At 38.6% G+C, this 15856-nt stretch overlaps 1 protein-coding gene and 1 long non-coding RNA gene across 19 annotated transcripts in view; both read right to left on the reverse strand.

Moving 5' to 3' along the window:
* The window catches only part of LOC122164279 (ran-binding protein 17-like), a 62297-nt gene extending 49002 nt beyond the window's left edge, over positions 1 to 13295 (reverse strand). Inside the window, exons 1-2 of one of the 2 annotated variants that reach the window (XM_042826152.1) lie at positions 8562 to 8689; positions 8368 to 8476 (exon numbers count right to left, since the gene is read on the reverse strand). The gene's annotated coding sequence lies outside the window, so the exon portion shown is untranslated. Of the gene's footprint in view, positions 1 to 8367; positions 8477 to 8561; positions 8690 to 13072 lie in introns of those variants that run through there. The other variant, XM_042826154.1, reaches the window with a different exon arrangement.
* A 118-nt stretch (positions 13296 to 13413) lies between these two features.
* The window catches only part of LOC122164280, an 86676-nt gene continuing 84233 nt past the window's right edge, over positions 13414 to 15856 (reverse strand). For 16 of the 17 annotated variants that reach the window (XR_006170193.1, XR_006170186.1, XR_006170194.1 and 13 more), the window contains one exon: positions 13414 to 13497. This is a non-coding gene — a long non-coding RNA (uncharacterized LOC122164280). Of the gene's footprint in view, positions 13498 to 14653; positions 14850 to 15856 lie in introns of all 17 variants that reach the window. The other variant, XR_006170182.1, reaches the window with a different exon arrangement.

Here is a 15856-nt window from a genome sequence, read left to right on the forward strand (position 1 = left end):
ATTAGAGGCAAACAGCAACACTGATACGTCTCCTTTCAGGCTGTCATCTCAGGGGATTTAAAGTGCCTTGCAAGCTTAACAGAGCAATCTGAATGGCACATGAAGACACTGCTTCATCCCAACTACAACCAGCCGCTTCTGAGGCAAAGGGAGAGCAGATAGCAGCACTGGTAGCTGCAACACGAGTAAGATGAGAAGCAAACTACAACAAATACAAGACACACAGTGAACAGATCTCGTCAGCGGTACGCAGACTTGCACACTGATTTTCCTACTAACAAAACAATTTTGATCAAATTTCAGTTTTAAAATATTCTTCCCTGAGCATTAAATCAAACCAGTTTTTACAACTGCAGCGTTTTGGTTCAAAGTCCCGGCTGAGCCCCTTCAGCAGGCTTTTAAAAGAAAAGAAATGAACATGTAAATGCTTTCAGAGCAACCACCCTGATGTGCCAGCGTGTGCCCAGTGCCTGACTTCAGCAATTGAGCAGGGATGAGATTCCTCACGGCACCCACCCCCAAAACAGGGTTTGTAATGGAAAGTCTGACAGACCCTTAACCATAGTGGCACTACTGGGTGCAGCTATAATATTACCCTCATAATTCTACTATATAATAACAACAAAGGAAAAAAAAAGGTGAAGGGTCATTGCGCTTTGTCTTTAGAATTAAGATGGCTGTCTTCATCCTTACAGCATACTCTTAATTCTGGAGACACGTCTTAATAACCTCTAAATAGTTCCAACAAAAGAGCCGTGTCAGAGGAATGAGCAGGCCCCAAGGTGTTTCAACTGGAGTGTTTTCATCTGCCTTTATTGCTCTATCCCTCTCCAGAATTAAGGCAATAACCTGTGATAAATTATTCAGGAACTGCTACAGGGATCAAAGCAAAATCATTCTGTTAAAGTGCTGTTTGCAACATTTGGCACTTAGTGTGAAAACTTTTAATGTGTGCAAGCTGAAAATCAAGGATTTTAAATAATTTAACAGCATGGAGTTTCTACAAACCGGCTAAAGATAGCATGTTGCTATTTAACTGCTTTTTCCTCAGATGTTTTTTTTTCACCCATTTCTATCAAACCTGATGATGTCACAGCTCTAAACAAAGTATGCCTGAGATTCGGGCTGCCCGGTCAGTGCATGACCTCACCGGGTTGGCACGAGAAACCCCAAAATTCTTAGGGGAAAATCACCTCTGTTTTAATGTTGGACTTCTTTTGTATCAATACCAGAACGGGAAGAAGGAACTAGGAGAGGAAAAAAAGCGACGCACAATCATTTAAGCCATCTTCAATTACGTTTGATCTCACCAGAACAGAAACCTAAACATATGTTCTGCGTGCAGCCTGAACGATTACAAATGTATCTTAAAAAGAAAGAGCTCCCGTGCTGTGACTGCTTTTCAATGGTGCAGTTCAGAAGTACTAAACAAAAACCCTAGCCAGTTAGAAAGTCCTAGTAAAAACCACAAATTAAATGAATTTGGCAGTCCTGGACCATTTTCATAGTGATATTTTAACAGTGTCATCTCCCTGTGGAGTGGAATACTAAGCATTTTATTGAAGAACTGAACTGTTTTTGTTCTCAGTACTTGGGAAATGAAGTACCTGAAAGCACTTTTGCATGTATTATTTATCCATCGTGATAGAAAAATAGCTTTAACCCAATAAATTACATTTAAGAGAATTTAGAGCAAAAGTTTTGTTTATGATAAAGCAACAGATTTAGTCCTTTATCAGTAGCTTAAAGCACCAAGTTTTCTTTATACAAATTAGACAGATGGTGCTTACAGTAGAATTTACTAAAGGTCTGTCACAACAAATGCAGCCAAGCTGCATATTTAATCACTGCAGAACCTTGTCTACCTGCAGCTGCCAACTGCTAATCCAATTTCCCTGATAAATGTGGCAAGAGACACGATCAGCAATAAAGAGCATCTAACTCCATTTTCCTGCAGGGCGTCTTTTGATGAACATTTAGGACGGAAGCACGGAGTGCACTGTGTGGCCCTGGCTTGTGGCAGCTGCATGCATTTTGAAGACACAGTTCTCAGGTTACTCACTTAATTCTGCCACTATCATTATGTTGCTATTGATCTCAGTAGCTCTTGTCTACACAGCATTACTCTAGATGAAGCTGAATCAGGCAGTTATCATGCATCAAACTTGCTCAAAAGCCTGGAGATTTCCCCTTAATTACTTGTGATTTTATTTGCAAATACCGTTAAAGTGTAATCAAGCAGTCACTTTCCAGGGTCGTTAAGAACTTGCTAGTTTAGGAATATATCACTGGCACTCCATTAAAATTTCTCTGCTGAGATGGTTCCTAACAAACCGGGCAGGACAGCAGCAGAATTCTTTTAATAAATGGAATTCTCACACGAGGTAAATGCTGCCTCCTGCAGAAAGGAGAAGGATATCCAGCGACCTCTTCGCTCCAACTGTTTGAATTAACGACTTCAAAATATAAAAGATGAACCCCAAACAGTTTAACTGCCTGCATGTCACAAACAAAAAGACACTAAAACTAAATATATAAACAAAATTAAGGATACGTCGAAATAATATCAAGCCTTATTTTTAAAAGACAGCAGCTCAGCTCAAGTGGTTCCTGTGAACTGTGCATCCTCTCTTCATGCCTGATATGCTCTGCAGATAAATCGGTGGATAAATATTTCTCGGGTATCTGTTCATTTTCTTACAAGAAGAAGTGGATAAAAATGATGAAGTCTGTTTAATTTTCCATTATTTTGTCAACTGTTTCCAAATAGTGGATTGCTGTGAGGGTGCCTTCCAAATTACCCTGTGTGGCTGAAGCAAGGCTCCAGCCTGCACCAGTAACTATTTATTCAGTGGCAGTGGAAGGGGCTCTCTTTAATGCAATAGCTCCCTAATATATTATCATTCCTGATGATGCAGCTTGCATCTAGCAAGTCTTTTTCTTCCCTAAAATATACTGTTGTTTTGACACAAACAGCTTGCTGCACTTAAGGATTTTACTAATAAAACATAATGTTGTGTTAGATATTATGACTGTTGCCACAGCTGAACTGACTTGTCAAATCAATCCTAATATGGCTCCCACAGGCACATAAAAACCTTATTTAGCTATCAGTTATCCTAATCACTTTGTTCAGTTTAAGGGTGCAATACTTCAAGACCAGTTCCTATTTATACATATATGCCCAGCCATTTAATAAAGTCTTGATTTATATAATAAATTCTTGTTTAAAAAAAAAAAACAACTTTAAAGCAGCAGTGTTTTATCAAGTGTGTTACAATATGTCTCCTTATATCCCTAATAGATATGTTAATAAACACAATAGGATACTGTGTAGAAAAGGGAAGTATGAAACAGATGAACTATCAATGAATTAACATTTCTCCTCTGATTACAAATGGAACTCAAACGAGGTCACTTGATCCATAAAGCACTGAAAATTCCAAGTCTTTATCAAATATTTGTACAAAGTTTCTTTCATGACAGTCATTCATGGCCTTTGTATCTCCACTGCCTACGTACTTCATTATCCACATACGCATACAAGTATTACTATATCAATATACAGGTATATACATTTCAACAGACAGAAAGAGAGCTGACAATCTGTGGCTGCACAGGTGCCCTACTGTAAGTCTTTTCCATCAATAATTTATTTCCCTGTAATTGAAATAAACCTACCTTTGCCTCTTCTTGTTCTAAACTGCTGTTGAGCATCTGAGTCACACTCTCAAATGAAATGGTGACGGGCAGCATGAAATTCTTAAACTCATTCTCATCTTCACCTACAGGAAAAGAGACAAAAAACAGAAAAGGATCCCATCATATTCACACCATTGTTCCAGGAGGGTCAGTCTCTTAAGCTTTCACAATAAAATATCACTGACATCACCGGAACTTTCATCAGCACTACAAGAAGAGAAATCCGACGTTTGACACACTTATATTTTTAAATGAGATGTAAATAAATGACAAGTAGTTGGTCGCAAACAACTTGTAACTGAGACTGGCATGCTCTGCATTTCACACCTTCCTCCTTTTGTTTCCTCTGCTCATCAGACACCATTCGCTCAGCAGCACAGAACAACACTCACCTAAGATATCAAGACTCAACAGTTTGAAAATGTTAGATTTAAGGCTGCAACAGTAAGTCAGACTCTCCCATGCGCATATTTCATTTAAACCAGGATCTTTTATGATTAAATGCTGTTTTTTCTACCTCCTACATACTCAGTATACAGGATGAAGCCGTCACAGAAATAAATCTGGACTGTGTTGGGGTTACCTGTGCAACACCATCGCCTTGTCTGTTTCAGAGGTGTGAAGTTGGAGCAAATGAAAGAAAATGTTGTGGGAAAAGGCATAAAAGGTTGTCTTCATTAGACTGTTTCGCTGCCCTGTTACAGTGCTGAAAATGTAATTATAAACAACAACACATTTTTTACAAATGGCAATTTGCATGGGAATTGGTACTCATGCTACTTATGTTCAGCTCTCTAATGCAGGTAGTCTTCCTGCCGCATGCACTCATCCTCTCCAGGTCAATTAAGAGTAGAAATTTAATTTATGCTCTTTAAAGAGCTCTTTGCTATAGGACTCCTCTCACTTCTCTTTTAACTGGCAAATCAAATCTAGGAAAGGATTCAGGGGAAATACTCGTACCCCCTGCTTCGAGCACCTATAATGGTCAGTGCCCAAGACAGCACCTGGCCTAGACTGCTCCTTGATCCAACACTGGGATCTTTTTCATTCTCTTACCTTCAACAATACCATTTATTCTGAACTATTATTTCCTGGGCAACTGATGGATACAACAGACGTACTATAAGTCAGAGCTAAAGATCAGTGGAGTCTCCCATGTACCAAATTAGTTGAAAAAAATGTAGAATAATCTTTAAAGTTTTGCTTCTACATTTCATATACCCATCTGCAAAATGGGTTTAATTCCAACCTCTTTTCTCATGGACCAAATAATTTATCCCAAAACAGAAAACTTCTGTCTTCCCAACAGAAAGCAAAATGTGGACTAACAAACAAATCCAGGTAACATCACAGAAAAACAAAATACTCAGTAGTTACTCATTAAGGATGACACATCATCTGAACTGAAAGAGGCAAACTCCTCTGAGAGAATAATTGTGAACCTGCAACTAAAGCTGTCTCATAGCAGTGTATGTATTTACAGTGGAGAGGAAATGGATGTTCCTTCCACAGGTCATCTTAGTCACAGCCTTTTCCCAGTTCTGAATACTTTCTTGGCTTTGTGACCTGAACTGCTTCCTTTCACACAGGGCTTTCATGCCCAGCTTTCTGGAGTTTTTTTATAAAGCAAAGGAAACACTTTCAATAACTTGCTGCTGCTGCTGCATTCATTGACAACAGCTGATGAATCAGAACCTTCAAATCACAAACTATGCTCAAGAACTTTCTCAAACTAGCAAAGTAACTGATGACTTCTGTACCTTCCATCCTGCCCATGCAAACAAAGGAAGCTGAGACGCTGCGTCGGATTTCAAAGCCACTGCTGGCAGCAATAGGATTTGGTGGACTTTGGGAAATGGAACTTTAACCCCATCCATCTTTGACTGTCTCCTCCACAATCTTCTCTCCACTGCTTTCTGCTCACCTGATTCAGCCTTATTTGCCTTTCCTGAGGCCTTTTGTCCCCTCCCTCTTACAGTCGTTCCATAGCATTCATCCAGCTTTTTCTGTCTCCTTTCCTCAGCCAGTTCCAATGCAGCACTAGTTTTTGTTCTCCTCACCAACAAGCTTGAGCCTCCTCTTACCCTCCTAGAAGTTAAACAATTACTGTTCATGTTATTTTCCATCTCTTTATAAACCTCCTGTTAATTACATACTGAATTATTACCTAAAGATTTCTTTCACATTTCTCCTATAAGCAGCATCCACGTCCAGTGATCACTGCAGTACTAATTAGGAAGGAAAGAACCTATGCTTAACAAATCTACCATGGTTCATCTGCTGTAACTCAAACTACACAAACACATCCTCAATGTCCTATGTTCATTACATCAGGCCCATGTGTGGCTTAAGGCAATATTTAAACCTGCTTTCCTTGGAGAGGTTTTGCACTGGGCACGACTACATATACCTGTAAGTATAGGATGCTGACAAATCATGCAGAAGAGATCCTGAAGGCATATTCTACAGTTTAGATCTACTGTTTTGAGCAATGAAAAAAGAAGTGATAAAAATTTACTAACCCTTATTTAAGAACTTTTAAACACACCTTTTACTGGCGTTTTCTGCATTAGTTTTCATTACTCTATAATTCACACAACAGAATACTTTGTTTGCTTTAGAAATCTCGGACCAGGAGCCAGTCAGACAAAACGGTGCAGTTCTAAATTCCCCTCCCCAAAATTATTACAAAGACAATCTGGGATACAAAGATTTTTAAGTCTGATTATGCAACGTTAAAATTATTCAACAGAATCCAAAGCACATTTTAAAGCAAATGATAATTAATATATTACTGTTTTTCCCACTACAGTCATATTTTGCCAGTCACTTCAGGAGCACGTTGCTTAAGAGGTAAATATTCTCCATGTACTGCATTTGATTAATCTCCAAGAACATTTCTGCAACAAACTTTTACTCAGAACAATTCAGCAATGAAAATTCATCCCAGTTTTATTCCTTCGTAAATTATTTAGATACATCACGTAAAAAGATTTGATATAAACTCTTGAAAAAGCAGGAGAAGACATTTGGTACAATGCTTTTTGGTCTAAAAATACTACGAGGCACAGTTTGTTAATATCCCTTGATTCACGTAATGCTGCCATTTAATTCTTGTGCAAACAATATATACGTATAGAAAGCACAATACACTGTGTGCTCTGCTTTTTTTTTTTTTTTTTTAATTTGAATCCCAAAATGCAAATTTAGACTTGTTTGTTGCTCCAGATGTGCTTTTCTACCAGTTCAATTCCAAATTAACTTCAGGAGGAACAAAAAGGACAACAGCCAACAGACTGACGCATGTCTTTTTGAGAAGCTCCACATCAGATCTTGTGGAGATGTAAATCCAGGAGAATCAGAAGGGCCTTTATTACCTTGTAGCCAGTTATAAGTAACATGCCTGCATTTTGTCTGATGTATGTTTACACCACCTGTAACCTGGTGCTGTTTTTAATACTTAAAATCTTGTTCTTACACATTTTTTTTTTCACCTACAGGAATCGTCCCTGAATCTCTATGTGCAACCTAGAAAAAGTTATCTACTACTGCTTATGTTAATATGACATTAGCCAAGAAAAGACAGGTCCAGGTCACAGCTACCATTCTTTAAGAAAAAGCTGATGACTACAGTTTGGTCTTGTCTCCAACTCAACTATTTTCACCAGTGTTTAGCAGCAGACAGTACAGGCACCCATTAACATCAAAGGGGATATCAACTGCTATTGACTTACAGCTTTGTGTCAATTTCTCCTGCACATTGCCAGTTCTTGTGTGAGGATTAGCAATCAGTACATGAAAGACTTGCTGCACTATTTCTTGAAAGCTCTCGTCAGCAGCCCCATCTTAGAACAGACGCCTGCCCTCAAAAAAGCGTTCTGTAAGGTGGATCCCCAGCTGATACAGGCCCACAGTTCTGATCAGCTCTGGGCCTCTGACCAGAACTGAAGCAGTCTGAGTCATGATGTGTTCGTTATTCACTATCAGCTTCTCTAACACATGGTTTGTTGCAGTGACCATTTTTACAACCTCAACCTCCTCAACCCAGACAAAAGAGAAACAGGAATGCAGATGGAGCTCCACATTTTCTTCAGGTGGCAAAAGGCAGTGGCAGGATTCGAAGTGACTGAACGCACCCTTGCATCTAGCTATCAATGTGTGCTCTGAGTTTTACGTGTCTGAACTCTCTAACTTCCAAAGGACAACTCAAGATACAACCCTAAGTGCTGAAGGCTGAACTGCAGAACTCTGACCAATGCTCTTACTGAACTCACAGTCTTTGTATACCGAGAACTTGCATGAATAAATGAAATAAACAAAACTTCTACCTGAAGCTGTTCTGGCACAATCAGTGTATTGCCTTGAAATTCAAAGCACTTATTCAGGCCCTTCTTTTGTAAATGTCTCCTATTAGGAAATGCTGTGCAAAAAGAAAAAAACACCCAACTTGCCTTCGTTATTTCTCCAACAGAAGGCAACACATATGCTGCTACTGCTTAATGCCATAAATCTCTCAAGTTGATAGGCAGTGATTTAAATATAAACAAATATTTACTATGCAATTAAACTGCTGTTTAATTGGTTGAATTACCATAAAAATTCATAGCATTACAAATCCTTAACAAGACATCAAGGCATTGCAGGGACACCTGAGGAGGATCTTACCTAAATCTACCATGAGAAGACGAGTGAGAGCAGTACAGAATATTGTCCAGCACCAGAGGTCACTGATGTTGTAATTACCACTGAAGCCCAAGGAAGGGAAATGCTTACTCTGTTAAAACAGAAGTGTATGAAAAGCCATGTGTTCTACAACATCTAATACAGACTCAACATTTCTTAATGTTGTAAGAACTCACTGTGTGATTCTGAAGCACGAATTTCACAGCATCTGTTTTCACAGGTCTTTTTAGGAAACTATCAGCAGCAGCTGTTAAGGAAATACCAGCCTTGCCACATCGCTGCTACGTAATCAGGTTGTACAAACCTGCAGGATTTTTTAGCGAGAAAAAAGTCCCAACTGAAACAACAACAAATTGAAATGAAGGAGATCTTGAATTTCAACTGAAAATACATCATGGAGATGTTCTTCAGAACATTAAAGACCATAATCTATTATTAATTAAAGCAATTACTTTTCGTGGCATATATTCTAGTCACAGAAGAGACGAATGAAATGACTCTTATATAATTAAACAGAGATTCTGATAAGAAACGTTAATTTTTTCCCTCAGCCCCAAGTTATCAGCACAATAGAAGCAGCTTTGCAACTGGTTGTGTTGAAGAAGGGCACTGGGCAATGGACTGGCAGCAGCCCTAAGCAGCACTGACCTCACAGCTGCTGAACCACAGAGGCAGTCTTACGGGCCTGTCTCATTTGCTTCAGTTACCACAGATAAATGTGTATCTCATACATACTAAGCTATGTTAAACACTAAAAGTATTTTCAAATGTATTAGAACTGAATATAAATTTCTTAGGAGAGTCTCGTGTGTCGTGTCGGTGAGACAGCAGGGCAGCACTGTGGCAGGATGGCTGCACGGTGCTGGTCTCTCCATGGCACTCGTAAAGCTCTCCAGCTCTGGACAAAAGCAGCCCCATCTTGGGCTCGGCACATCTGCATTTGCTTGTATGAAAAATGGCTCCAAGGGGGATGCACTAGGTAACGCAAAAGATAGCCTATTTCGTATGAACACAGAAGCTGAACTTGCAAAGCTTAAGTTGCAGAAGCTCTTACAGGTAAGGGGGTCAAGACTTGTTCCACAGCTTGAATCCTTTGCCAGCAGCATGGATACAAACATCTTTAACAACATGACGACACACTAAATCCTATCTCAAATGATCCAAACATCTGGACTTGGAGGAAGGAGGTAACGTTGGCCACCACTGCACTGCAGGCACAGCTTTGTGCTGCAGGTGGAGCTGCCTTCAGGGACGCCTGCACGTGAGAGAAGGGGCAAAGCGATGGCTGACATTTGCTAACTGCTGCTTCTCCTTCATTTGAAATAAAATCGCTGGATAACTTTCAGCAAGTCACTTAAATCCCAGTGTTTCAGTTCCATGGCGATGTATCCAAGGGCACCAAGGCACTTTCCAAAATATCATTAAAAAAATGCAAGAAGCAGAGATATGCATCAAAAGCATGAAATAAAACGACTTACGGGTTTGCACGCTTCACAAGCACTATAAAAATGGGAGTCATTCACTGAATACTATTTATCCTTGGCATTGATTATTTAGGAAATAATGGTATGCAACTGTATAACCTTACAGGAGAGCACATACTCATGTATGCCAAACAGCCATAACTCTTACTGCTGCTCTGTTTTCCTCTCCATGCGCTGCACTTTGCCATTCTTGCACATAATTGGTTGTAGCGTTGGATTACTTTTACAGGAATAAACAATTTCCCTTTTCATTTTAAATGGATTAAATTCTTTTTAAATGGATAAAAGTGTACCAATAGGTTTCATAGCTGCTATTAGAAAATCCCCTAATCTAGTTTTAAGATGATTCTTTGTCAATCTACAGCACTTTCATGTTTTTATATTGCAGAGCTACAGTTTACTTCATTTTTTCCTGTTAAGGGAGAGCACCTTCCATAGCACTGTAAGGCTAACAAAGACATGGATAAAGAACTGAGAGTCTCTCAGAAATATTTCAACCTGTGCCCCTGTGCAAAGCAAAAATGAAACTGTGAGTATTTTGATACAGAAACGTACAGGGGAAAAGTTAATTATTAGAAAGAACTAAACGTGCATGAGGGAGCACGATGGCTTCCAAGACATAAAGGAATGACTAACATTCCATTATGTAAATTAATTCAAAGATATTTCAGGACTGATCAGCTAGGAGGGACATAATGATTTATAATTCAAATAACTGAGCTTTGAAATCAAATTGGGCTAATATATTTCAAAATATGCAAACCTGTAATAATTGTGAAAGTAATGCAAACCATGACACCAGCTCAAATCATTTGTTGCCTTTGCTGTTAATAATGCTTTATGTTTTTCCTTAGTTGTTAAATTTTCCTATTGTACAACAGAGTTACAGGAATAACGTTGTGCTTTTAATCACAGACAATCATTCAAAAATAAAAAGAAAAAAGAAGGAAAAAAGGACAGTTAAAAACACCAAGAAAAACCCAAATGCTAAATAACCCAATTTCAAAGGCTGTCAAGAAGCTGATTGACTTACAGGACAAGTATTGAAATTAAATAAATTATTATTTTAACCTTTCAGGCTAGCCACAGTTTAATCCATACCAAATACCGAAAATTGATCCACTGGATCCAGCATCTGAACAATATCCTGCTTCTTTCACAGCAATACATACCCAGTGCCGTTTAAAAAAACTAATGTAATGTGAAAAGGCCAAAGTTTGCAATGCCAGGAAGTAGTTATAAACTACTTCATATGTTCGAAATAAAAAGTACTTCAGTATTATTATTAAAAAAAAAAAACTATTGGTAGAGTTTTTTATAGGAAAAAAATACATATCTTTAAAAGCCAAAATGACCAGTGAAATTGGGTTGTACATCATTTTCTGGGAAAAAAGAAAAACAGCGTCGACAGGTGTAATTTATCATTTTTCTGATTTAATACCAAAGAAATATATTAAAATAATAAAAAGAATCCTGAAATCCTCAAAATTTGTAGTGATAAATAGCCCTCCCTGTCTTTATTGCATTATGCCTACTAACAGAAATATTGCATGGTGGATTTTGCCAGACAAGGACGATTATTTTCCAATAAAAAGTTGCATATTAAATTCCAGCACAAAAGTGGGTGTCTAATACTTTCGAAATCTTTTATGGTTTGCCAGGGAACACAATTTTAAACTTAACTAATACAACATCACGCTGAAGCGAACCGGCATTAAAGCTGTCTTTGTACAACCCAGCTAAGCAGAATAGCTGCTGCTCTCGGAACTCCTGCTACAAGTATTTCCACTGAAAAATAACTGTATCTGCTTTTGGCATTTGCATTTTGGTTAATTTCTATTTTCCTCGTCCTTAAATGTTTCCAGTGAGGCTTAAGATGCGTATTTATGGAGGCAGCGCTGCTTTACATGGTGACGATGCACTGGGGACCGAGCATCTGAAAATGGTCTTGCAAGAGTTAGGAAGTTTCTGCCAAGAAAAATACAATTTCATCACAATTTTATTCTTCAGGAGAGCTTGGGTTATTAAATATCTACTTTTTCATCCTTTCCAGGTCCTGACATTATTATGTCTATTTCATGAGCAGAAACTCATTTACTGCAAATATAATTTGAGTAATTTGAAAACTAAAACTATCCCGACATTTCAGCCTTGGAAAAAGTATCATTTTCATCACTGACCCCCCATCCTTGAGAGCTTGCATGTGAATAAATGCCTCCAAAAGCCTCCATAACTCAGTATGAAACATTAAATGCTTATTGGCTTTAAGAGAAATACGAGGCTGATTATTTCAGCAAGTATACATATAGGCACAAATCCGCAGACACCGTAAGTTAGATGCACCATGTTAAAATTTTTGGTTACTTTTATGTTTTGAACCCTACTGAAGCAATAAGCGTATCCTATAAAAGAGGAGGGAGCTCATCAGTCTCTTCATAAATCTTATTAATTAAATCAATGTCTCCTCTTCTGTTTTTGTGACATTTTTTAGTAACGTTTCACTTTCAATTCCTTCTCAGTCCTAATTCTGAGAACCCAGAGGCATGCATAGCCACAACATCCTCAGCTGACTGTTCAATGGTATGTCAAAGAAACAGAAAAGTAAACATCGCGTGATTTTTCTCTAAGCAAAATTAACTTATGGAATGTCATCCTTCTACCGACAAAAACATATTAGAATTCTTCTTATATGATTAGAGTTCTGTAGAGAAATAAAATTATTTTGGTTGTCATATTCTACTTGCCTTCCCCTTTGCTTGCCTACCAATCTTCTCTAGAAAATTACTAAAAAGCTGTTTTTATTTTAAAATAGCAGAGGATTTCCCAGTGGAATGCTTTTATGAGCTCTGATCGTTTATTCCCTGCTGCATACCTTTAAATATTTTGTCACAGCAAAAATAATCATCTTTTATTTTTAATCTTCTTCTCAATCCACCGAAAATTCAAAGAATAATAATTCTTCTCCAACTTACAGTACACAAGGGAATATTAGAACAAGACAGAAAGGGTTTGCAATAGGTAGCCAACAGTAGCTAACAGCTCATAGATAGTTAACAGTAATCAGTGGGGAAAACTTTCACAAACACATCAGAACCCAGACCAAAAAATCCCACACCACTGTTATGATTTTTCCAGTAGAATGACACGGACACAGTGAGGAACTTCGAATCAGGCAAAGATCAGAAGAGCACTGTGCTTCTTACCTTTGTTCACACATCCTCAAAGCAGAACCAGTCCTGTTCCCAACTGCTTACAGAATCAACCCCGCTCTCCATACAGCTGAACTCATCAATGGCATTAACATTAGGATGAGGAATGGGATAGATGGCCATAAGCAACTAGTTGTATTTTTTTTGTTGTTTTGTGGTAAGTAGGTGAAAATAAGCATGCCTTTTAAAAAAACAGTAACTCTACATATGAAAAGATAAACCAAAGCAAAAAAACATTAATATCCTGGATTGTTTTAAAATGAGGCATATGAAACAACAATCTCCTTAATTTTTTACCTTATTATATGCAAATAAAGTCATACACCAAAAAAGGATATTCAACAGAAAGGTCATTTAGAAACTGGAGAGTTCTTGAAATCACAGGCTCACATCTTCCTCAGCGTTTAAGGTTTGTAACACTAGAACAAATTGAAAAAAAAGTGATTTTATAACATGATTTCCTCCTTCTGAAAATTGCCATGCAAAAGCTCAGACTAGAACAGCGCTGTATTACAAATATATTCCTGTTGTATGTCTTACAATTGTCCATTCAGGAGACAGAAAATGCTATAAAAGCATGCCAAGTGTTTTTCGTTCGTTTGTTTTTCTGAATAAGGTGTTCTACTATTTTTGTAATACCCATATTTAAAATACTCCTATTAAAAAATAAACCTATCATATGCCTCTGTCATGTGGCATAATGAAAAAAATGAAGTGAAGCTTCCCTTACCTGCATTTCTCTCACTTTTCAACACAAAATCCAGACAGTTGACTTCAGCAGTATTCCTCTGCCTAGCTCTCCACGACCTAAAAACCAATTGCTCTGATTTCCCCTCGACATGTGAGAAACCGAGCATGGAGAAAAACCAGAGGGCCAGATGCACTGAGGCACCAGCGCACCCCGCTGCGGTGGAATTCTGCCTTACGGTTTGTGTACGAACCCTGCTCTCCTTTGTTAACTAACACTCAAGATGTACGGTGGATGCTGCAGTTCTCCTAACCGAATCCCTGAGACATTGGCCTGTGAAGAGAAGGAATGCCATTTTTCTCAGGTGAGGAGTGGTTACACCAGCAAGTGAGGAGCTGCCATGCGGGCCCTGCCGAGGATCTAACTGGTCCAAGGTCTGATTCAGTGCTTCTGTTGTAAAACCCAGCTATCAGGCCCCAGGAAAGATGAACCCCAAATGCACAGATGACAATTTCACACTGACTAGCAGTAAATTTTCCAGTACTTCTTTGGGAATCCCTGCCCAGCTGCCTAGCCTACAACAGCTAGCTTGCTCCTTGCTCCCCTCTTTAAAGGCAACTCCTGTGCCCTCCTCCTGTGGGACATCCAGCACTTCCTTTAATTTACCAAAAAGCCAGAAGAAAGTTGAAAACCACCCTTCCTTCTGACGGAGAGATGATGTGTAAGAGACTGACAGTGGAGTGTGCTGATCCTGGATTGACAAGAAGGGACAAGGACGGCCATCACAGCCTCCTGATGCATAGCCCATAGGGGTACAAAGCAGCATTCCTTGGCTCACAAGCTGTGACACCTATTCCTGACCAAGGAAACAAGTTCCTAAGGCGTACCTCAACAGGCAGGTGATGCAAAGTCAGTTAGTTCACGTTTGTATCCCCCAGTTTCCTTGTCTGCAGAACACGCACAATGACTGTGACCTGAACCTGTCACATCTAGAGATGAAGGCTGATGACAAAAGAGGTGCAATCAGCACCAGCCACACAGATGACGAGGCAGCAGCTGGATGTAAAACTGGGAATGAAGAACCTGAATAAGAGAGGTTGAGTGCTTTAAAATCAGCATTGATTTTTGCCATCTTTTAGATGTTTACAGGCTAAATCTCTTTTTCAGGAAGTTATAAACTCAGAAACTCAGTAAAAGGCAAATAACAGTGCAATTACCAAAGCAGTATTCCTCAATTAATATTTACAAACAAACATCGATTTACTTAATACAATCCCTATGAAGAACTACAAAGGCTCAGGTTACCTTGAAGAAAATGCCCATTCTAGCAAGTTCATAATTCACACTCTATCCCTTCTATGGAGTCCTGGAGATGTTTATAGCTGCACTAAATTCTTAACAAGCATATACCATGCAGTGCAATAAAAATGCATTTGGACTATCCAGATTTGACATCAATACCAAAATAATAAAATGGCTGTTTTGCAAAAGAGCAGAATCTTTGTCTTTCAGCAGCCAAACATAAGACATTTCAAGAAAACCAAGTCATCACAGGAAGAGCGGAAGAGAAAATTAAAACTATATGAAGAAGTCTCTCTCCAGTGTTTCAGGGCACTCTTAAAAAATACCTTCTCATGGTTGTACACTCATGGTTATATTTGGATGCTGAAGGATGGAGTAATAATATAAATTAAAAGAAGCACTCGTGAGTGAACAGTAGCTGAAACAGTTTGATTATCATCTCAGCACTTCCCTTTTCTGTGCTTGCCTTATCAATATCAGGCAATATGAAAAGCATATAGAATCTAATAGTTAAGAAACAGCTACGAAACACTATAAGGATTCGGGAATATCTGTTAAGATCCATATAGGAATCCCTAAATACAAAAAGCTGAATACTTCCACGTAAGGAAGAGATGCCAAGGAAAGAAGGAGGAGAAAAATTTACAGCTCTCAGAGAAATCTGTGCGAGCCAGCAGTTAAACACAAGTGCTGGGGCCCTCATCTCTTTCTCTCTCAAGCAGCTAATTAATCTAACACATAAATGAACAAAACTGAGTCAGAGCAACCAACTGCAACATTTCAAATGA

Source organism: Centrocercus urophasianus, unplaced genomic scaffold, assembly GCF_019232065.1.
Source record: "Centrocercus urophasianus isolate 14NV4802_14NV808 unplaced genomic scaffold, USGS_Curo_1.0 seq_26, whole genome shotgun sequence".
Lineage (NCBI taxonomy): Eukaryota > Metazoa > Chordata > Aves > Galliformes > Phasianidae > Centrocercus > Centrocercus urophasianus.